Source organism: Podarcis bocagei (genome assembly GCF_964188305.1).
Source record: "Podarcis bocagei genome assembly, chromosome: 6".
NCBI classification, from domain to species: Eukaryota; Metazoa; Chordata; class Lepidosauria; order Squamata; family Lacertidae; genus Podarcis; species Podarcis bocagei.
The window spans coordinates 84,646,471-84,670,687 of NC_138130.1; the positions used below are offsets into that span (position 1 = coordinate 84,646,471).

Below are 24,217 nucleotides of genomic sequence, written 5' to 3' on the forward strand. Positions count from 1 at the left end.
TTACGATTCTGTCATTTGGAGTCTTTATATTTTTAATATTTTAAGGAGTCAGCAACAGAAATTTTCAACATATGCTAAACATGAATGTGTAATAGATTTTTTAAATGGTATTAAGATACTAGTCACTGTTATTTTTCTATGAAATATTCAACAGTGTGCCTTTTTTCTTACTACAGCACGCAACTTGATTTTGATGAGCTTTCTTCCATGCACATTCCCTTATCAAAAAATATTTTTCTGAGTTTACAGCCAGCTTGGACCATATTAGTATATATTTTTGTCTCCCAACGAGCATTTACATTAAATTCATCTGCCAATTTGTAGCCCATTCATCTACACTGGAGTGATCCTTTTGAAACACTTTTTAGTCTGCCTGAAATCACCATCCTGAATACCACTTCTATAGAGGATTAGGTATTATCTTCTGAAACACTTACCCATTCAAGAATATGTAGCAGCAGGTTAAGCTTAAAAAGTTGCTCCAGTGCCTTGTTTCTGCTGGAAACCTGGCTCTTTCTTCCAGAGAGACTGGAAATCTCTGAAAATATGTATCCTGAAACAGATTAGATCCATGTTAAGAATGTTTATTATTCAGAAAACTTACAATATCTCAGTCCTAACCCCAAAACTAACCTAAACTTAAAAATATACCCAGTTCCATCAGGAATTGTGTCATGTTCACTAAAGCAAATGGGAGATGTATTACTTGACAAAACTCAAGTAACATTCACATTGCCGATAAATTGCTTGGTTTGTACCATCAGTTGTGTAGAAAGAAAACATGATAGCAATATTTACGAACAGCCACAGATTTCAAACTATATTTCTAATAACAGATATCTTAAGGAGTCCTAGAAAAGCAGAGTACATACTAACATTAATGCATAACACTTCCAACATAACTAAGTTATGGCCCTTAAAATTCCCCAGTGACAAATTTTCTAGATTTTGAACTGGGAAAATTCTCACTAACTAAAAAACTTCTTTTCAGAAAGTGTTTTGATTTTGAAGTTCCTTCCAAGTATCTTTCTAGTTCCTTTGTACTATCGCTCTAGAAAATATAATTTTTAATGTCACTAATCTATTCTTGAATACAAATTTAGTTCCATATTCACTCATTTCAAGAGTTAAAAAAGGAATACCGTATTACAATGTTGGCGCAGTTAGAAAGCTACCAGTCACCCAGCTATCTAGAATGCTGCAAGAACCATTAGCATTGCTCAGAACTCATACTTGTTCCAACAATACACACATGCCCTCCAAAATATACACACCGAAAGCTGAATTCAATCTCTTCCCCACCCCCACTGAAAGCACATTATAGAAGTGTGTGCCAACCATCTGTACCAGGGCATTCTTACTTAATATTTGCTACTAAAACACAGAAGGGGTAAGCAGCTATCAGGTTGTTTTCCAAAGTACTCAGTATCTACCTTTTCCCATCAGAAAAGGACACAAAAACAGGACATAAACATGGGACACTGCACAATTATGACCCAATTAGGAATTTACATAGACAAGAAAACCATTACAACAGTGACATCATATAGCTTGAGCTCCCAAATATTGGTAGTACCAGAAAATGTGGTAATACCTAGGTGCCTTAACCTTCCAAAACATTAAAACAAGTGTCAATTATTGCTATACTCTTCTAGATAGAATCTGAAACCATTTAATGCTTTTTAGGTCAAAATTTGGGCCTAGAAACCATTTGGTAGCCTCACATATAATGCATTGCAGTAAACTAAGCTAGATGTTGCCAGAGCATAGACGACAGAAGTTAGGCTATCCCTGCCCAAATAGGGGCACACTGGGCTATCAGCCAAAGCTGATGAACAGCATTCCTTTGGGTTTATACTTCAAATTATGTACCTTAGCAGAAAGCAGCCGGCAATTTTATATTCATGAATTCCACTCCTATGCATGTTCAGAAGTCAGTATTACTATGTTTAACAGGGCTTACACTGGGTATATATGATGGGACTGGAGCCTTTTTACTGGTATTTATTCATTAGCATGATCACTTTGAAGAGGACATGGCAAGATAGGAGAATCAATCTCAAAGATGCTGAAGAGTGCTGCTTTTTATTAATGAGAAAATTATAAATATTTTATATTTCTATGCCACATATCATAAAATATAGCAAGGTGTACACTTTAAAACATCATTTAAAACTAAAAATAAATGAATAAAAGTAAAATCATTCAAGTGAACTGGCTAATCAAAGTCCTCTTCAGAAGTCAAAAGTGAAGGTGTCTGCTGAACCTCTGCTGGAAATGTTCCACAGCATGGGACCCACAACACTGAATGCCCAACCTATAGTTGAGGCTGACTGGAACTCTGTAAAACGGGAGACAACAGCACTCCTCCATGTGATCTCAGGGATCAAGATGGGATATAAGAAGTCAGATGGTCCTTAGGGTACCTTGGGCTCAAGTTGTTTTGTACATCAACACAAAAACCTTGAACATCGCCAAGTAGTATATGGGCAATCAGTGCAAACATTTTTAGGTGTCACCTGCTGCTGGCCACCTGCCCCCATCAACTGTCTAGCTGGCCCAGCATTTCCCAAACTTGGGTCTCCACCTGTTTTTGGACTACAGTTCCCATGACAACAGGTGCTAGCTAGGAATGATAGGAGCTGTAGTCCAAAAAACAGCCGGGGACCTGTTTGGGAGACACTGGTCTGGCCACTTAATTCTGAACCAGCTGGAGCTTCCAGACAGGGCCCTAACAGAAAGCACATTGCAGTAATCCAGTCTTGGGGATACTATAGCAAAGCTATCCGAATCATTACAGCCATGGCTGGCACACCAAACTAAGGGTCACTTGGGCCCTGAATGAGAAATACGTATTTACGTGTACCCCCAAGCCATGCACCTGTTCCTTTAGAGGGACTGCAACCCAACCCAGAACAGGTAACTCTCCTATCGTCTGGACAATGGAACCACCCAAAGCCTCCGTCTTCCCACAACTGTTTGTTGGCTGTCATCCAGTCCACCACTGCATTAAGGCACTAGCCCGGAGCTTGCAGCCTCTCGATTTAAATGTTATGAAGAAATAGAGCTATGTGCCATAAGCGTGCTGCTAGCACTGTGCTCCCAAATATCTAATGTTTGGCTTCACATTTTTAAAATATTTTAAGCATGGTTTATTAATTGTTGTCCTATCTTTTAATAGAAGAGCCTCCATGGAAAGTCTTTTTGAATGGGAAACATGTTAGGCACTAATAAAAAGTATCACTCTTCAGCATGTTTGAGATTGAGACCCCTTTTTGGTCATTTCTATTGGATACTTTGTTTTTCATGTCTATTTTTGAAGAGAAGTCACTGGGTTTAATTCCTTTTTTAATCCTTGTGTTATAGCTGTAAAATGGAACTAGTAATGCTGCCATGTGAAAGATTTGACTAGCAGTTTGCGGCTTAGCTCATTTTCTTGAATTATCTGTTTTGTGTGTCAATCAGTGCCCTGGATTGACCAACTGTCCTTGTTTAAGCTTTACTGCCACCATCTATTATATATTTTGGGAAATTGCTTGTATCTGTCCTCAGTCATCACCAAATTTGGCGTGAGGGTTCCCAAGGCGGAGCCAGCAGTCTTTGTCAATGTTTAGTCAGCAGCCACCATTTTGAATCAAGATGGCAGACCAAAATGTCACTTTGGCATGTCTTCACCAGCCCACACATGGATTCAGGGTCAAGCCAGGTGTTCCCTGAGTTGGGTGGGTGGATGCACACCCCCCTAAATCATGCCGTTACACCATCAATTTAAAAATCATGAATTTTTTTTTTGTTTCTTTGAATTCTTAGGCAGCGCCAGGCACTCCCTGCTAATCTCAAAGTAAGTGTTTTCTATCATGTCACTATTCCACATGCTGTACATGCAACTTGTCATGTCCACAGGTAGGCTCACTTTTAGTTTCCACTTTGTGCTTGTGACAGTTTCATTCTACAAAGTATTACGTTGTACTGATGCAGCCTGTTAGGTGTGAACAGTTCTTCTTGGTTACAAGATACTTAAATACATCCAATACCATGTTTAGCAACCTCCCTCATCCACTCTACCAGGTTCAACCTTCCCTAAATTGCCATTTTGTGACTACAGCTCTGGTTTTTTAAAAAAAGTAAAATTAGTTGCCCAACTAAAATTAGACTGCCCAACTATCTTAACTGTACATACATGATTGTGATTAAATGTTGAAATAAATAAATCACAAAAGGTTTAATCTTTGTGCAAACTACCCAATACATTCAGTTTACATATGATCTTGAAGTACAGTGCAGGGATAAAGCTGTAATAACGTGTGAGAATTTAAATGTTGAGCAACTTCCCACAAGTTAAGCATTCATGTTCATGAAGCCTGAGAGAGCAATTTGTTGATTAAAAAATAATAATCTACTTTTTGCAATGTAATCAGTGGAACAATTGTACTGTTTTATAATTAGAATGTAGTTTCAGCCTTATGTTATAAGTGATGACCAAGCAGATTTGTGTTTTTAGGAATGAGCATATAGCCAAGTTAAAATTTTGAAGAAATATGCTTCATGTGGCCAGAGGTGTAATTTCTGCTACTTATTAACACACAACTTTTCATACCTACAGCAACTACGATGCAGTATGGTGACAGTAAGTTTCAGACAGTCAGTGTGGTATAGTGGAAAGAAAATTGGCTTTAGCCCTGCTTTCAATCCCCAGCAGTCTTCAAATACCTGCTAAACCATGATGCTAACAGAGACCTTGGGCTAGTCAGTGTCCCTCAGCCTAACCTACCTCACAGTGTTAGAGGATAAAACAGAATATAAGTATCTATCTTAAACATCAGATTATTCTGTCCATTTTGACTTGCTGCCATTTCTCCAGGGTCTCAGGGCAGACATCACCTGCTACCTGACCCTTTTTAATCAAAGATGCCAGAGACAGAATTTGGGTACAAAGCATGAGCCATACCACTGACCTATGCATGAAGTCCTTGGAGTAAGAGTAAGATAAGAATTAAATAAATAATGGTTTTCACTGGCAAATCCTAGTTAATTCATTGACAGAAAAAGCACACAAAACATTTGTACTACTCCATTACATTTGTTCTCTCAATACAACAAGAAAACTTGCATGATCTCTGGTATCACTATAGTCCTAGCCAATTATTTTAGAAATATTGGCAATAATTATTCAATCCCAAGTTTAAATTTGATTACCTAATGATACACAAGGCAAAATCAGCCGAAGGTGGCCTTTTAAAAAGTGTTACTTCCAGGCAAATAGATGTAGTTATCTTGTGACATGGAAGTTATCAACCAAGATGTCTCAGGATACACTTCCAACATAACCCTGAACACCTCCATAAATCAGTTTTTCTCTCTCTCCCTTGTTTATATGCCACTTTCCAACAAGTAGTTCTCAAAGTGGTTTACATATTAAAAGGTGTGTGGCAAACATGTTTCAGTAAAGCTGTTTAGTCTTCACAGGGATGACTGTCATCCATGCAACTTTCAGGAACTGTAACTTAATAGATTCCAATAGACATCTAGACGCATGCAGCAAATGTCAGTTCCACATAAAATGTCTACAAAGAAATGCCACTGCATTTACTTTTAATTCCCTATCTCTAAACTCCAAATATTATACTAGAAATGGGCCTAAAATTGAGTGGTGAAAAAGCAGATTTCCCCCAAGAGCTACTTTTATATACACAAAGTTATTCATCTTAAGCATTTCTATTCACTTCATTCAGTGCCTTATCCAACTATTAATTTTATGTAGCCAGCTCTTTATACTACTACTCCTGTTGGGAATTTCCCACTACACAGTAATGAAGTATCTTAAAACTACCAAAAAAGTGTTTTGTGGGGCCATCTATTACATTTCAAATGAAGATTCTAGTAAAATAAAATGTACCAAAATAATTAAGCCGCAAGACACTTACAGTGTAAGAACTTCTGTACTACACAAGTAACTGTCAATGCAGAAGACTTGAATTCAACTGGCCTTTCTGTCACAGAATAGGTATAGTATTGCAACCTTAATGTCCCAGTACCAATCACTTACTTGTTTGCCCCAGTGACACTTAGGACTAGCTTTCATGAGACAGTCTATACTTGATTTGCTCAGTTAAATTGGTGGAGTATGCATAACTGCACCAATTCATGCAACACCATTTATACTTTAAAATTTACCAATAACGATGTCTGTATCATCAACACCTATGTGAAGATACACCAATGGCTCTTCCATGCAAACCTATCACAAGATGATCACATGGGATCCACCTCAGATATGAATGGGTCCCATATGCCAAATGGCATTGACTCAAGTCTTGCCTGTTAGAATTTTTAGTCCTTTAGTATATGTTATCCTATTTTATTGTTCTGAAGTAAGCAGTGTGTCGACTACACCTCTCATCTAAACATGTCTTACTTGGAAATACATCCAAGTTATTCTTTTTCAATATAACCTATTTTTAAGCACGCATGCTTAGATCCCGAGTTTAAAGAAGTCTATGTACTATGGCTTAATTCTGCAGCTGAAACCCTTCAGAGCTGACCAAACCTTCTCTCTGAAGACTTGTACAAAACAAATTTCCATTCACCTTCAATTCTGGTATTCCTTTTATGCTGCTTGGGAAGTATTTATTAACCATTTATAATTTGTTCAAGTCATCCTTTAGTATCTATGATCCTGCTGGAAGTTGTCAGAAATCACAAATCAGGAAAATAGTTGGGGGGCTGCAACGCTGTTTGGCATTACAATTAATACACATTCATTTTCACATTTATGTGAATTTGTCACAGGTTATTTCAGCAATTCTACTAAAGTCTGCACAAAGCTATTTACCATACAATCTTCCTCATGCTCTTGAAAAACTTGAAAAATTTGAATTGTGAGTCAATGTGCTCGGAAGGTTTTGCCTGCACCCTTAAAGTTTAAGGCTTAAACCAGTCGCTCTAAAGACAGCTTAAAAATCAGCACCCCCCTCATCCTGAGTAAACTAACACCTTGCATAAAGTATACTCCTCCTGATCTTTCTCCCTAATTTCTATGTGAATAATGGACAAGGAACGCTGATCTTGGATCATGCAATACCCATGTTTGCCTTCTGCAAGCTAAAAAGTGAAATGCCACCAATGGATTCCTGCAGCGGCCTCTAGTAAGAGACCCTTAACAAGCAACTATTGATCACTTTCAGTCTCCAGATGATGGGTCACGGCATAAACTGCTCTATTAGGTTTGCCCTCACAGAGCTACTTCGCCACTTAGTGTAAAGAGCTGAAATTACTAAGGGGAAGAGAAGGGGGCTAACTGCAGTCATCTCAGAATGTAAGAAAAGGATGGTTCTTCGCTGACTTTGCAATAGCCTTGAAAAAATTCACTCAAACGAGACACAACCGATGGGATTCTCAGATAGCATCAGGATTTAAAGGGAAATGGGGCAAATAAGACGTTTGTCCTTAGCAGAGAAACACATGAAAATGTCCATTGTGTCCAACTGTATCTTCTTCCCCACCTCCATGCCTAAGCAAATCCGCCTGAACGAGAAATAAAACGTGTGATCCAGAACACACTTCGCTCAGGACTGGATTATTTTAAGTCGTCTCCCTCTCGCCGGCCAGAGAAGTCAGGTAAGGTTGCAGGGATTCGGAATTGCGAGGGAATTAATTCGAAATCTGGTTAAATGTGCGCTTTAATATACGCTCCAAAACTCTAGAGGGCACTCGAAAGATACCCTCTCCATTCCCCTCCCCCGCGCGGCCGAGCCGGGTAAGGCGAGCGGCAGAAGCCCGTCGTCTGCTTGCGGGTGTTAGTATTGCAGGAGCGATGTCTGCAGCAGAGCCCACCCCAGGGGGAGGAGTCGCCTCACGGCCATTACCGGGGCTTTGCTCCAGGGCAGCAGCTGCTGCACCCAACAACCCCCCCTTTTACCCTGGAAGCACCTCCTCTTAACCCCCCCACCCATCCACTCCTCGTGCCAAAAAAAAGGGGGGAGAAGGATGATCTACCTCCTGCTCCTCCCCAAGGCAGAAAAACATATAAATAGCACTCACAATGGAGCTCCTTCTCCTTGCGAGGCTCTTGCCAAGGCTGCACCAAACTGGCCTGGAGCCTAGGGAGAAGAGGTGCTGGTGGAGCGTGAGGGTGGGGTGGGGGGTTGAATCGGGTTTTAATCGAAGTAGTGGGCGCGCCACCTCAACTTCCCCTCCAGGAGACGCCCTTCCTCCTGGGCAATGAAACGGGTTGGCAGCGGGGCCCTCCACTTTGAATCCTTCAGCCCCTCCAGCACAGCCCCCTTCTCCCAGTGGGATACAAACCTATTGCCCCAGAGACAGGCTCCACCCGCCCCAGGGCCTCCCCCACAGCTCCACCTCGGGTGGGGGGTCGGCCCCGTCCCCCAGCGCTGCTCCCCAAGGGCGCCCAGCCTTGGGAGCCTTTGCTGGAGGGCAGCGGGGGGGGGGTTAGTTTGGACAGGCGCGGAGGTGGGAGAGGAGGAGGCAATAGCGAAGACTTTCTCCCCACCCACCCAACACATACACAAAGCCGCCTCTTCTTTCCCCCTTCAGAGCTCTCTCTGGGGACCGAGTGTTAAGTCGATTGAACACCCCCCAACAAACACACACACGAACACACGCGCATATACACATACACACAAAAACAACAACCCGCGCGCGCGCCTCCAGCGCCGAGATCTGCCCTGGCGCCCGTCCCTGCCAATTGCCCCGGGTGTCGGGTTTGGCCCCCTGCAGTCGGCCGGCAGCACTGCCGCCTCCAATCGGCCGCCATTAAGGAGACCCAGCCAAACAATACGGGAGGGGAGCGCGAGAGAAAGCGAGAGCTGGGGGGGGGGGGACAGGAGGATACGCGGAGCGCAGCGCTGGGCGCAAAAAAGGGCGCCGCGAAAGGGGGGAGGGGAGCCGGCGGGGCGGAGGGCATTGAAAACAAAACCGCGGGCGAGGCGGTTGGAAACGAAGCCGTGATAAAATGGATCCTTCCCTTCTCCCCCCCGCCCCGCTCCCCACGCCGCCACCCCAGATACCCCCAAGGCAGCCCCCTCCGCATTTCTGCCCTCAGCGCCCCTCAGTGAGGGGGGCTTCCTCCTGTCCGTCGCCCCAACCGCCTCCCTCACCCTCCCCCCGCCCCCATTCCCTGCTGGCGTGAGGCGAGAGCGACACGCAGCGGGGCATTTAGCCCGGGTTGCTGCGAGGCACGGCTGGGCTGCTCCAATCCCCACCCTGAAGGGGCAAGCTGGGCTCCAGCCAGCCACCCACCCGGCTCTCCTCTACCTCAGCCGCTTCCTCTCACGGCCCTCACCAGTCTCGGGGGGGAGGAGGTCGCCCCGGCAGCGGCGGCGGGTCACACGCACCCTCCGCGGCTCCGCCAACGCTTCCTCAACTCTAACTCGGTCCAGTCCCGGGCTAAGCGCTGCTGCTTGGCGGAGGGGAGGAGCAGGGACCAACCCCACCAGCCGAGCTCGGGGAAAGGCCGCCTCGTGCGCCCGCTTATTGGCCTTCCCAGGAAGAGGGCTTCGTTGCCTGCAGAACCCATTGGAGCGGCTTCCCGCCTATCAGCGTCCCCGCCGCAGGTGGTTGGGCCGAGGCCCTGTCAATCCGATTCTCACTCACGCCTACGGTCCCTCCCTCTTTGGTTCCATCAGGTTAAACCCGAATCGCATTGCCCACCACCAACAACTGCAGCACCTCTGCCTTTCTCCTGGTGGATGGGCGGGTTTGGGGCCCCAGAGGTTGCTGCTGCTGCCGGGTACTTTCCTGCAGAAGTTTGTGCTCTTTTTCCCCCTCCATGAAAGCGGGATGGCATCCCTTTTACCCCGCATGACATTTGCCAGGGAGGGAGGTGGTGTGTTTAACCCATTAATTTGCCTTCCACGGTCCCTCTGGGCAATAATTGCAGCGGAGACGTGTGGCTTCGGGTGTGAACACCCTGTTCCGTGGGGAGGTGATGGTTGCCACGCTTCGTCCACATTTTTAGGCGCGCACGCGCCCCCACAGCAGGGCTGGGAAACCTGGATCCATTTCCATAAGGGGGCAGAGTAATGGAAACAGTCTCCCAGCTCTTTCCCAAGGGCAAAGATCCCTGTCTCCATTGAGGAACCCCCCCCTTTTCCCCCCTCCCCACTCCGGAGAAAGAAAGCTGTGTCCCTTGCAACTGCCAGCACGGCTCCTGGTGGTGGTAGTGGTGGTTGGTAATGGTGGTGACGTCCTCCATTTTGTCGGAAGCTGCTGCAGGCAGGGAACTTGGGACCACTTCAGACCAACATGGGGCTCTATGAGGTGCCTGGTTTCAGAGCCTCTCGCCTCAGGGGCACAGCAAATCGCGGGGGGGAACCTCTGGCAATGCCCTAAAAGGAACAAATCGAACCCAGAGCCGCCAAGGCGGCAAAGCACCGAGAACCACGCTCCCCACCCTCCCTCAGCCAAAATGGAGGATGCGCACTTCCCTTGCGCGGTTGGTTCCCCGTTCCCCAGCCATGGGATTGACGCCCGCTTCTTCGAGGACGGGGGCGTGCTCAGTCTTCTGCCTGGTTGGTTAACCCACCGACTACCCCGTGGGCTGTCCCTCTCTCTCTCCTCGACAAAAACGGGGAGAAAGAGGCGGGAAACAACGCCACACAGTCTTCTCCACCTTGCAGCGATTCCACAAACGTACACGCAGCAGCACGGTATTTTATTCCCTGGAGAAAGGCTTATTATGTACGAGGGGAAAGGGAGCGGGCAAGAGCTGTTGGCCCCATTTCTGTCTCAGATATGCAAGAGCTTCTCGCGATGCCAAGTCCCTGGGTAACTTGCGCGGGAGCTCAGTTCGAAGAGTTTTAAGTTCGCTCGGTTGCCCTCGGTGGCTAATTTCCCTGCGCCGCAGACGCGAGCATTCTGAACGCGGCGCAGTCGCTGTACCATATCTAGTTCCCTCCTGCCACCGGCCCTAAACAGAGACGCAGGCAACGGCCAACAGGTCTAGCCAAATGCGTATGTCAAACTATTAATAGGATGCTGCCGATTTAATGGGAAATGCGAAAGCTTGCATTTCTAGGTGGGCAAACAACGTCGCAGAAAGTCTATAAACTAATGGATAGTGAAGGGGAGAACTTAATTTTTCACTTGATGGCCTATATTGAAAGGCTAGACAATGAGATTATCTGCTTTGATAACTGCATTTCCTTACATTCCTGTTACATTATTTGCAGTTGGAGTTTGATAGTGGAGACAGAAAAGGAAGAAGTTTTGTTGGTTTAGTCATTAACCGCAGCATCTTTCAGGACTTATGTTGTATTGTGTGGGTTTTTTTTTAAGACTGAACATTTCCATTGCTTTCTCCATATTATAGGAATCTAAATACTGTACTCTGAAATCTGAAAACCTTGAGTTTTATTTAAGGGTCATTACTTGGGATTCAGAGGCACTTCTGAAGAAACATGAGTAGGATTCCACAATTTAAAGAAATGGTTCCCAAACATTTTTGGGCCACCGCTCCCTTGGTTCCATAAACTCATTCCTTTTTCTGTAAAAAGCATTATTCAGAAGAGCAGTCCACTAAGAAGATGATAACACAATAAAATTCAAAGCAGTAACAATTAATTGCACATTCAAAATCTGATATATTTAGTTGACTAATTCAACAAAATTTATGAACTTGATCCAGTGATACCAACTTTTCAAAGCCTGATAATCATTTACATCTCCAGCAACTCCCTGCCTCACTTGCCTCTTATCGCCCCTCTAGGTAATCCACCCCCCGGGGGTGGTGCCACCCACAATGGGAACCACTGATTTAGAGTATTTTTAAGTTGACTAGTTTTGTGAAAAAAATGTTATTCTAGTTGAAATCACTCAATGCTGCACATTCTCAAAGTCTGAGGTTGAACATTCTCAGAGTCACACTTGGGTATTGCTGCATTCCATCATCCACAGGAAATTCTTTTTTAACTTTACCAAGACTGGGACAAGAAGTATCTACCACAAGAGTCTCTGTACAGTGGTATCTCGGGTTAAGAACGTAATTCTTTCTGGAGGTCCATTCTTAACCTGAAACTGAGGTACCACTTTAGCTAATGGGGTCTGCCGCTGCTGCCGTGCCGCCACCACACAATTTCTGTTCTCATCCTGAAGCAAAGTTCTTAACCTGAGGTACTATTTCTGGGTTAGCAGAGTCTGTAACCCGAAGCGTCTGTAACCTGAGGCACCACTGTATACAAAAAGAGGATGGGAAGAAATACTTTCTCTTACTGTCGTATTAACTCCAATGACATCCACATATGCACATCAGTGACTTCTAGAGATGCTGAAGTATATATACAGATGTTTGCTCCCCCCCCCCCAAAATGGCACCTGTGACGTTGGAATTAAGTAATCCCTTCCTTTAAATCATATATTAACTCCATGGCTATATTTATCATACCGAAGATGTAAATTAGTGTGAGGAAAATTATAAATAAATACATTGGGTGTTATGCAATGTTAGTCATACTCAGGGTAGGCCCAATGAAATCAATCGGCTTCTGTAACTATATTGGATATCACCCACTGCCATACAAAGCTGCCTTCTATTGATTCAGACTATTGGTCCACCTAAGTCAATACTGTCTCTACTCTGATTGATGGTAGTTTCAGACGAGCCATTCCCACCCCTTCTTGGAGACTGAACCTTGGACCTTCTGTACGATTGGCAAATGCTCTTCTGCTGAGCTACAACTCTTTCCCCAAAGAAATAAAACAAAAAGGGGGTCATGTCAATTTAGGCATTTAAAACACTTATGCAACCCAAAGCTGTGCCTTCATCCAGAATTGGTATAACAAAATTGTTTTAGGTTGAGCAAAATAGTTTCACTGCCTCAACAATTAAAAATCTTTTTCTGTTGTCCAGACTACATTTAAGAAAATGCAATTCTTAACCGTTTTCTTTTACATACTGCTTCTTTAAAGCTTAAATAATTTTATATGCTTTCAGAGTGTTGACATCAACTATCTGTAAATAAATCCTTTATTTATGTAATGACTTGATTAGGGGTTTTTTTTGCTCATCCCTGTTCATCAGGTAGTGTCACAAAACTGCCAGGGATAGTTCATTCAGTAGAGCAAAAGGCTCTTATGTTTGGGGTCATGATTGGGCAGAAGATTCCTGTATGTCCCTTGTGGTCCCTTCCAACTCTACAGTTCTGTAATTCTAATTTGACTCTTAATCAACAGCTGCAGAAAGTGTGGCAAACAGCACTTTTGGAAAAATTAACATAACAGCTAAAAACAAATAACAACACAGATTTCAATTATTTTGTTGAACAACTGTACAATTTCATTCAGTATATTTGAAACAGTGAAAGAGCAAAAGTTTCACCGGCAACACACCAGCAACACATTGACAGACAATTATGGTTGGATCTGTTAATGCAAGTGTGGGGAACCTTTGGCTGAGCTACAAGTCCCATCAGCCCCAGCATGTCTGGCAGATGGCCAGGGATGATGGAAGTTGTAGTTCAGCAACATCTGGAGGATCAAAGGTTCCCCGCACCTGTCTTAACAGATCCACCCAAGACTGTTCTTACGCTGCTTCGCTAGATATAGGATAAGTTATGTTACACTATGTTGTTGTTTAGTCGTGTCCGACTCTTCATGACTCCATGGACCAGAGCACGCCAGGCACTCCTGTCTTCCACTGCTTCCCGCAGTTTGGTCAGACTCATATTTGTAGCTTCAAGAACACCGTCCAACCATCTCGTCCTCTGTCGTCTCCTTCTCCTTGTGCCCTCCATCTTTCCCAACATCCGGGTTTTCTCCAGGGAGTCTTCTCTTCTCATGAGGTTGCCAAAGTATTGGAGTCTCAGCTTCACGATCTGTCCTTCCAGTGAGCACTCAGGGCTGATTTCTTTAAGAATGGATGTGTTTGATCTTCTTGCAGTCCATGGGACTCTTAAGAGTCCTCCAGCACCATAATTCAAAAGCATCAATTCTTCGGCGATCAGCCTTCTTTATGGTCCAGCTCTCACTTCCATACATCGCTACTGGGAAAACTCCATGGACAAAGACAACAGGCATATAATGTTACACTATACAAACATACAAACAAATAAGTAATTTGTATTTACGTACACAGGTAACAAGAAATCTGGACACTTAAGGGCAAAGGATTATCTGGGTGGTAGTGTGTATCAGTTTAATTCTTGTTTATTTATATTCATTGTACTCTTGAAAATGAACTAATAAACAAATATATTTTAGAAAGATTGTAAGCCTATGGACACTCCATAGGACATAAACCGATTGAACACAGTGTAAGCATGCTTAAATGCCTGCAAATCCTAAAGGTATTAAAACAGTCTTCTAGCTAAAAGTATATTTGAGAAATACAGACATTTCTTAAAGTACTGTATTTCTGCTCACTTCTGACATAGACTGGCCAGATGCATCTCCAAAAAAGAGGAAATGTATCACCAGAAAAGCGGATACAGTGGAAGCTTGGGTTGCGAACGTGATCCGTGCGGGATGCACGTTCCCAACCCGCAGTGTACGCAACCTGCGTATGCGCGGGTTGCAATTTGGCGCTCCTGTGCATGCGCGACCGCCGAAACCCAGAAGTAACCTGTTCTGGTACTTCTGGGTTTCGGCAGTCCGTATTCCGAAAAAGCGCAACCTGAAGTGTCTGCAACCCAAGGTATGACTGTACAGGTTTGCATAAAATTTGCACATTCTAATTTATATGTCCAGGTGCAAATTTAGAAAACAATAATAATTCAAATAGAGATATAATACACCTCAACATAGTGGGGAAGACTGCTCTAGCTCATTTTGTTATCTAGGTGCTGAATGTTGATGGGCAACTTCAAGGTCCCTACACCTAGCAATTACTGTATATATGAATTCAAATCTCCAGGGCCTGATGAGCTGCATCCAAGGATACTAAAGGAACATGTGGATGTAATCTCAGAGCCTCTGTCTATAATCTTTCAGAATTCTTGGAGAACAGGGGAGGTCTCTCCAGACTGGAGGTGGGCAAATGTTATCCCCATCTTCAAAAAGGGGGAAAAAGAAGACCCAGGTAATTACCTACCTGTGAACTTAACATCGATACAAGGAAAAGCCCTAGAACAAAAAAATTCAACTGTCGATCTGTGAGCACTTAGAAAAGGATGCTGTGATTAGTAAAACCCAGGATGGTTTCCTCAAAAACAAGTCATGCAAAAAAAATCTCTTTTTTATGGATTTACAAGCTTGGTGGATCAGGGGGATGCTGTGGACATAGTGTATATTGACTTTAGTAAGGCTTTTGACAAAGTCCCTCATGACATTATTGTGAGAAGCTGATAAAGTGTGGGTTGAACAAGGATAACTGTTAGGTGGATTTGTAGGTGGTTGACTGACCGAACCCAAAGACTACTCATTAGTGGTTCCTCAGCATCCAGGAAAAAAATGACAAGTGTGGTGCTGCTGGGTTCTGTCCTGGGCCCATTGTTGTTCAATATCTTTATAAATGACTTGGATGAAATAATTGTGAGTATGCTAATCAAATTTGCAGATGACACCTAATGCCACAGAAGACAGAATCAGGATTTAAAATGACCTTAATAGATTGGAGAACTGTGGATAACAGTTGGATAACAAACTGAATTTCAATAGGGACAAATGTAAGGTTCTGCACTTAGGCAGGAAGAACAAGATGCACAAATGTAAGATGAGGGACACCTGGCTTATTAGTAGTACATGTGAAAAAGATCTAGGGGGTTATAGTGGACCACAAACTTAACATGAGTCAACAGTGTGATGCAGCAGCAAAAAAAGCTAATGCTATTCTAGGCTGCTTCAACAGAACTATAGTGTCCAGATTAAGGAAAGTAATAGTACCAGTCTTTTTGCTTTGGTCAGACCACACCTGGAATACTGTGTCCGGTTCTGGGCTCCACAATTTAAGAAGGATGTTGACAAGCTGGAACGTGTGCAAAGGAGGGCAACCAAGATGATCAAGGGTCTGGAAACTAAGCCTTATGAGGAGCGGTTGAAGGAGCTGGATATGTTTAGCCTAGAAAAGAGGAGACTGAGAGGAGATATGATAACCACCTTCAAATATCTAAAGGGCTGTCACACCAGAAGGAAAGAGAGATACAGTGGTACCTCGGGTTATAGACGCTTCAGGCTACAGACGCTTCAGGCTACAGACTCTACTAACCAAGAGATAGTATCTCGGGTTAAGAACTTTGCTGCAGGATGAGAACAGAAATCGTGCGGTGGCAGCAGCGGGAGGCCCCATTAGCTAAAGTGGTACCTCAGGTTAAGAACAGTTTCAGGTTAGGAACAGACCTCCAGAATGAATTAAGTTCTTAACCCAAGGTATCACTGTAGAAAGTGAAACCCAGGCTCCTTCTGGCCTTATTGCTATAGTCAGGATGACCTTGACAGATAGATAACAGAACCAGTTTAAGCCAGCTGTACTCTGCTTCTTTGAAGGAAAAATCCAAACACTGTGAACCTTCTGCTTGTTTCTAGGCAGAATAGAAACTTACTTGTCAGCTAGAAACTTCCAGCTTGCACCAGTTTCTTTCACACAGAGAAGCTTCCAGAATCCTCTTGAATTAACTAGAATAGGAAAGATCACATCAGATCAATACTTTCTGTACCAAGAAATGCAAACTGACAAGGATATGAACCAATGACTTCAAGTTACAAGAAAGGAGATTCAGACAAAACATCAGGAAGAACTTTCTATTAGTAAGACTTGCGAGGTTGTGGCATCTACTTCCTTGGGGGGTTTTGTTTTTGGTTTTGTTTTTTGATATTGCTTAAACATACATACATCCACTATACAAAGAACTAAAAAAAATACAAAGAAAAAAAAGGCTCAAAAAGAAACATTTTCAAGTACACTTCTATGTAGGGAGTGCAAGCCATCTCTTGGAGGTTTTTAAGCAGAGCAAACATCTGTCATGGATGTTTTAGCTGAGATTCTTGTATTGCAGGGGGTTGGACCAGATGACCCTTTGGGTCCCTTCCAACTCTATGATTCTATTATTTCTTTATCTTCAAACAAAACTTGGACTGGGTGGCCTTTGAATACAAGCTACTGTAATAAACGGAAATCTGCCCTTATTCCCTTATGGGGTACAAAAGAGTCCTTGTAGAGTCCTTTGCAGGTTCTCCATCGGTCAGAGAAAAATAAGAGAGGCCAACCAAAGAATATTGAGAAGCAAAGCAGCTAGTAAGCCTGATCTTTATTGATCTGTTGCAACAGGGTGCTCGCCTCACACGCAGGAAAGGAAGGGGACCCAGGTGTGTCCGCCCTTATATAGACCTTTTAAATTGCCCGCCCTGGAGTTCAAGGCCACCCCCAGAATCATCATACATACATCACAGAAGGGGTGTAGCTCAAGACCTACAGCAGAAATCTGAGTGCATTGTTTATCTCCTGTTGTTGTTTATCTCCTGTCTGGCAGGATACCTGTTAATGCTTACTTGATTGGATACCCTGGGGAGCCTGGCCAGTCTTTTGTAATGATAAATACTTATTTCCTGAGCCAGGTCACAGGCTTACACCCTATTGATATTTTAAATGTGCCCTTAAGACAGGGTTTGTGAAGGAAAGGACAATAGGGAGGCTTTTCCATTTTCCTTTGACCTTGCAGAGAAAACATTTGGTCAGTTTGGGAATCAAAAATCGTTTTAGGTCAGTCTTCCTGTGCTGATCTATGTACGTGCTTGGTTGGTACATTTATGAACATTTATTATACATCTAAGACCTTAAAATTCTTGTCACAATACTGTACCTACAAACCCAAGTCTGCCTTCTTTAAAGCAGAACACATAGTTACCCAAGACAGTAATATCTAAAACGGATCTACATTACCTATGGATGTACAAATAAATTGACTTTAATAAATTTTATCAGCTAATTATAAGTGAACAAACTGCTACATAATCCACACAAGGCAGAGGTGCTTTTTTTTTAAATTCATATTTATTAAAATTTCCAATAATAACAGAATAAGAAAGATAGAAAAGATAGAGAAAAGAAAGAAAAAGAAAGAGAAATTTAAATCCTTACTTTCATAACCTTCTTTCTAGGACTCCCTCCTTCCCCTCCCGACTGTATTCCCCTTTCCTTAAGTTGGTTCCACAAGCTCTCATTCCCAATTTAAAACCTAATATGTTTAACCCAATAACCAATTTAAATTTATACAATCTTACCATCACTCCTCATCTTTAACAGAAAAAGAAAAAAGATTTTCCCCCCAAGATCTGCCCCAATTTCCTTCCACGAGTTCCCCTTTGTTTTTTAAACATGTTAAATCAAAATACAAAAGTTATATAAAGAAATAGAAGATAAAAGATATAAGAAGATTGAAAAAGTTGGTTACATAGCCTTTGGATTCCAAGATTCCCCCTCCCTTCCCCGGTTTGAATTCCCCATGTCCATCAGTCTGTATGTTGTCAGCCTGGAGGTCTCAAGTCCATAGCTAAATTTCTCCCATTCCACCTTGCCGGTTTTCTTTTAATTTGTTTGTTTTAATGATGTTTAACTTCAAAAATCCAGTCTAATAGAGGCCTTTAGTTTCCTTGGTCTTTGTTGCTCCTCCCATTGTTCTTTCCGTGTCGTAGTTGGTCCTTTGTTCTTTTTATTCCTTACTTTCTCAGGTTTCTTGTCTTGTTCAGCTGCTAAAACGTTCTTATTCCGAGATCTGGTATCTCTACAGAGGTTTGTTATTCAGGAACAAAAACTTACGTCCAGTCCCTTCCTTTCTTCAACAGAAAACTCCATTGTCTCCTTTTAATGTAAACACCTCTGTAGACAAAATACTATTTCAGTTTTGCAGCTTTCCCAGAGGATAAAACCTGTACCCATCCCAGAGTAATTTTCCACATACGACCACTTGTAATGTCCCGAAACCCCTCTAGGGGGATTGCAATAACTTTGTATCCTCTAATCCAAAAGTCAGATTGTTGTTTCTTTTTTCCCCCGACAGTTTGTATCCATATTATATCAAATTATAACAGAATTAACCAGCAAAATACTTGTAACAAAGTCCTCTTTATATTCTCAAGATTTGACAGCTACTTTGACAGCTGTCAAATTCTCCGTCTCTCTTCGCCAGGTTCTACGAATCGCCCCGGTTCCCGGGGGGGGGGTTGCCTTTTCCTTCTCACCCTCCACTCTTCTCCTCCAGCACAATTCTTGTAATTTCCCATCGTGGAATTAATAATTTTTATCAGCAGTAAACTTCTGGATCGATCTTGGTTACCCAGTCCTTGTTTTAGCATGTTTACAATCAGGGGGGGACTGACTTCCTTTTTAGATCACCCCCGCTCGTGCCGAATCCGAAAAAAAATTCTTTTTTTCTCCTTTTGTACCCGGTTTCCCAGTTACTCACGGGTTGTTGTTAAATCCGAATTTCCAATGGAAGAAGCCAGCGCTCTCCGTCGAATGGCATGCGGCTGCGCTCGGCAGGGGAAGCGAAGGACTCACAGCACCACGCCGCTCCCCGGCACCCGATCGGAAGCCTTTAAAAAGGCTCCTTCACGAGTCGGGAGGGCGCTAGCGGTGCCAGCCGAGTCACCATGTCCATGGGCTCCGTGCCCGTGGTTTTTAAGGGTTCCCGCGTCGCCGGCGCGGTAGGACCCAGCCCCTGCCGAGCAGACTCCCTCCGGAGCTCGGAGGGAGTCCGCCATTCGGCGATGGCGCCAACCCGGAAGTCAAGGCAGAGGTGCTTTTTGGTCTGTCAGCAGGCAGAACAGGGAATAGTCATTCAGCCTGTGTTGAATGGGGTAACACTCCCCTTGAATACAGAAGTTCAGAGTTTGGGCATGCTCCTGGACTCAGCCCTGAACATGGATGTTCAGGTCACTGCAGTGGCCAGGAGTGTATTTGCACAGTTAAAGCTAGTGGACCAGCTTCACCCATTCCTCGAGATGTCTGATTCGGCCACAGTGGCACATGCCTTAGTTACATCCCATCTGGATTACTGCAATGCGCTCTACGTGGGGCTGCCTTTGAAAAGGGCTGAGAAACTTCAACTGGCTCAAAGAGATGCAGCCAAATTGTTGACTGGGACTGGTTTTAGGGAGCATACAAGTCCCTTTCTAGAACGACTCTGCTGGCTACTGGCTTATTTCTCAGCACAATTCAATGTGCTGACCCTTTTTTCAGGGTCAGCCCTGATGTCAGGAAGTGTATGATGTCCAAATTTATTGACTGGAAATAAATTAATTAATCAAACTTTAACTGATTAAGATTAAAATATTTCTCATGAAAAGTACAACTAGCAATCTATTGCGTTTGTTGCAAGAAAGACTTAACACTGAAACCTATTTTGATGAATTTCAGAAAACTTAACAAGTTTTCTTAACAAGAAAACTTAACAAGGACCTGACATCCTTCCGCAGGGCCTGCAAGACAGAGCTGTTCCACCAGGCCTTTTGTCAGGGCGCAGCCTGACCCCCTCCTCTGGCAATCTGCACAAAATTTTGCTTGATGGTTGCCATTAATTTGATTTTAATTTGGTTGCCATTAATTTGATTTTAATTTGATTTAATTAATTTTATAATGAATGTTTTAGAATGTTGGACTATTTTGATTGTTGTTAGCCGCCCTGAGCCCAGCTTCGGCTGGGGAGGGCGGGATATAAATAAAATTTATTATCATTATTTTTATTATTACTAAGATTTCCTTAAATTGAAATCCATTGTGGGATATAGGATGACAGCATTTAGAGTTTATTCATTATCTCACGATTTCTAGCATATATATGAAACCAGCTTTTTATTTTTTAAAAAATAAAGAGATTAGTGTCTTAATTCTTTATTCCCAATACTATGAATCGGAAGTTATAACAGTAATTGAGGACAGAAACGTTTGCAACTATTATATTTATCAAAGGACATGGATAATAAGTGAACAAAGCAGGTGTCTTAACTACAACATTTTTAAAGCTGCAGAAAGAAAACTTTACATTTACGCAGATGTAATTCATAGCCATTATGATTTTGCAGCCAAAACTGCTATCTATAAAATACAAAGACTAAACAAATTGGCATTGACTTTAAAGTGTAGGGTTATTCAAAAGGAGCATGTATACAATTGACTGTTTAACAGCTCCTTTACTCTCTCCAACATATCCCGGGAACTCCAGTTCTGGGAGCTATGGAATGTCTTAAGAGAATTAGAAGCATCCTCACTAAACTATAATTTTCAGGACTATTTGCAGAAGCCATAACTGGTAAACTGGTATAAAATGGAAGTAAGTTTGGGTCTGCCCAGTAACGACAACCAGAACTCCAGATTCCCTCCGACATCATGGTTTGCAAAAACTTGTGTACATGTTAGTGAGTGGCTTACAAAGCATAATAATATTTATGGACAATATTCCATAAGAAGCTACATCACTGAAGCTTCTGCTTACATGGTTGTATTTTCGTATCCCATGATTAGGGATTACTTTGTCTTTAGGAAGTACTTTGACTTCTTATGGGTGCTTAGATGTCCTTAGTGGTTGTCACATTGGTACATCTTTGAATGGATAGATGCTTTTTAACATGTCACTATTTTTCTTTCTTTCTGCTTGGCTGTCCATCATTTTTGTCCTTGAAAATAACAGTGAATGAACATTCAGACAATATTATCCACAGAGGAAATAGGCATACTGGCAATCAGAGTAACGAAAGTAGCACTTTTCATCCCCTGTGTAGTCAATGAACACTGCAATTTCATCCCTCTTCCTTACTCCAAAATGTAAAAACAACAACACTTAGGATATAGCACTTACAATTTTTCCAAGTCAAAGAGGACAACACACTGCTGCTCATTGGTTGTGGGTAATTCCTTCAAATTGTATAGCACACTCAACACATTGTCAGCACTCATAATATCATGCATAATTTCTTGATCCATATGACCACCATCTGAAATGTTGAGAGAGGAGGCATGCCATATTCACCATAGGTTCAGGAAGCATCTGTTTAGCAGACCTTGCATTCTGACATGTATCATCATGTTCTTTACACACTCAAGAGGTAAAGCTCACAAATACTATTTACTTCAAGTTATATTTTGCTCTTTTTCCTCATACAGCAGAGGAGGGAACCCAGTTAAGCCTCCAGTTTCACAGTGGTTCCAGTTCTATATGAAAAAAACAAAACAAAACTATATTTTATTTACCCAGGCATTTGGTGGTTAAGTTAGCTTCTACTGTGGTGCTCATCTTTTACTCAGGTGAGGTAGGACTTGTCTTTGTTACTGTATTGCTGAATGAGCATTTTAGGAATTTTGTATTGTATGCCATTTAAAAAATAGGCTTTTAATTGGTTGTGTCTGTTTGCATTTCCTTTCATTCTTAAGTTCCTTTGATACATTTCTTTTTAGTGTATGAAACAGCTAACACGGGCAATTAATTATTATAGTAACCAGGCTTGCTGACTTTTAGGATATGGCAGCTGCAACTAGAGAATTGGATTGCTTTGTCCGTGCAACAGACTATTAAAAAAATAAAAGCAGTCTTCATAACATCCACTCTAATTCAGGGGGAGAAGCAATGCCATAAAAATCAATTAAGTGCCATTAAAAGCTTGTGGGAATAGGTCAGATTTCATCAGGTGACAAATGCATAGCAACGAGGGTGCCTCATGACTTGGGAGGGAGTTCCACACTTTGGCATAGGAGGACCGCTTAACTGTCATGGACTGGCTGGATGCAGAGGAATTATGGGAGACTCCAGCTGGGGAACCCCCAAAGGAACCCCCAGGGGAAGATGGTGCAGAGGCAAGGGGTTGGTGGTGGGACAATATTGTGTGGTTAGAGGGAGGAGAGGGAGCAGACGGGGAGGAGGTGTCAAAAGCTGAAGAGGTAAGAGGATTAAGTGAGCAGGAAGAAGCTGTGGCAGAGAGCAGTCCAGAATTAAGAGGCAGAAGCAGAGGCTGGAGAGGAGAGGGGCTAAGAGGCAGCAATGAGTCAGGGGGGTGAGGAAGCCAGGCTGTCTCCTCCTGCGGTGACCAGCTCCCCTCACCCTGGTTGCCCAGAACCCGTGGAGGTATGAAGATGGTGGAGCAGCGACAAACAAGACGAAGGAGCCTCAGATTGCATGGGAAGGAACCAGGGGAGGAGGTGACTTAGAGAGCTGTGGGAAGGTGGGGACCTTCAGTTTCTCGCAACTGCCTCATTGGGGCAAGATCTGCTGGGAAGAGTTGCTTTGCTCACTAGGCCCGGGCTATTTTGTTTCTTTGAATAAAGAGTTAACTTCACTGATACCTTGCCAATTATTGCTGAATTGCTCTCTACACCCACCCTGACATTAACCCACAGCAAAAAAAAAAAAGGAACTGCATCATCACAGACAGATTTGCATATACAAATTTGTATGTATAGGTGTGAATTTAGAAATATTTGCTATTATCTAAATAAAATACATCATACCATCATGACCACCAGGTGACCTATGTGCCTGCTTTCCTCTTTGAACTGTTTCTATTCCATCTCGCCAATAAGAACTATTGCCTGAGTTTGCCTTTTCCCTTTTCCCTCCCAATCCAACATTCTTCTTGTGTCATGTATTTTAGTCTGTTTGTCTGAATGCTGGCATACTACTCTCATCAGGCCTAGCTAGCAGGACCAGTGGCCAGAGATTATGGGAATTGTAATCCCAAAATAGCTGGAGACCTGAATTTGGGAAACCCTGAACTATTATTATTATTTATCATTCTATGCCGTTCTGGGAGCTTTTTTCAGATGAAGAGCAGGGTAAAATGCTTCAACCGTACAGTACAATATAAATAAATAAATGTTCAATAATGCATGCCCACTAGGAGGCAGTAATAGCTCTCAGTCCCTACCAAACAATGCAGCTCTCTATAAATCCTTCTGCTCTGAGGACAGAATAAATCATTCCCCAACAAAAATATTATTGCTCTTTTCTGTTTTGAAAATTTTGGGGAAAACAACAGTTATGCATAAAAATGTCACATTGTGAAACAGTTTAATTGGGCCGATAAATATATAAAATGTTGGTACACAAACGAAACAATGTATTAATGAGCAAATAGTATGGGGAAAGAGAAATGTCATGGCAAGTTTTTGGGATTTTGCTGCATTGAGGGGAAATGTTAGCACAATGCTTTTGTGGACGTGCTCAGAATAGATCATTTATCAATATAGTTTAGTTATTTATGACAGTTTATTTTACACTTTCTCATTCCTGGAATGGAAGGGCTGTTCCAGTATGACTGATGTCAGTAAAGTACTCTTTTTTTT

General features: G+C 42.7%; 1 protein-coding gene across 8 annotated transcripts in view; it reads right to left on the reverse strand.

Annotated features, from left to right (window-relative positions):
- ZMYM2 (zinc finger MYM-type containing 2) overlaps window positions 1-9,483 on the reverse strand; it is a 62,456-nt gene extending 52,973 nt beyond the window's left edge. For 2 of the 8 annotated variants that reach the window (XM_081199337.1, XM_081199336.1), the window contains exons 1-2: window positions 9,302-9,476; window positions 438-553 (exon numbers count right to left, since the gene is read on the reverse strand). The gene's annotated coding sequence lies outside the window, so the exon portion shown is untranslated. Of the gene's footprint in view, window positions 1-437; window positions 554-1,274; window positions 1,418-9,273 lie in introns of those variants that run through there. The other 6 variants (XM_081199338.1, XM_081199332.1, XM_081199334.1 and 3 more) reach the window with 5 other exon arrangements.
- Window positions 9,484-24,217: the final 14,734 nt, after the last annotated feature.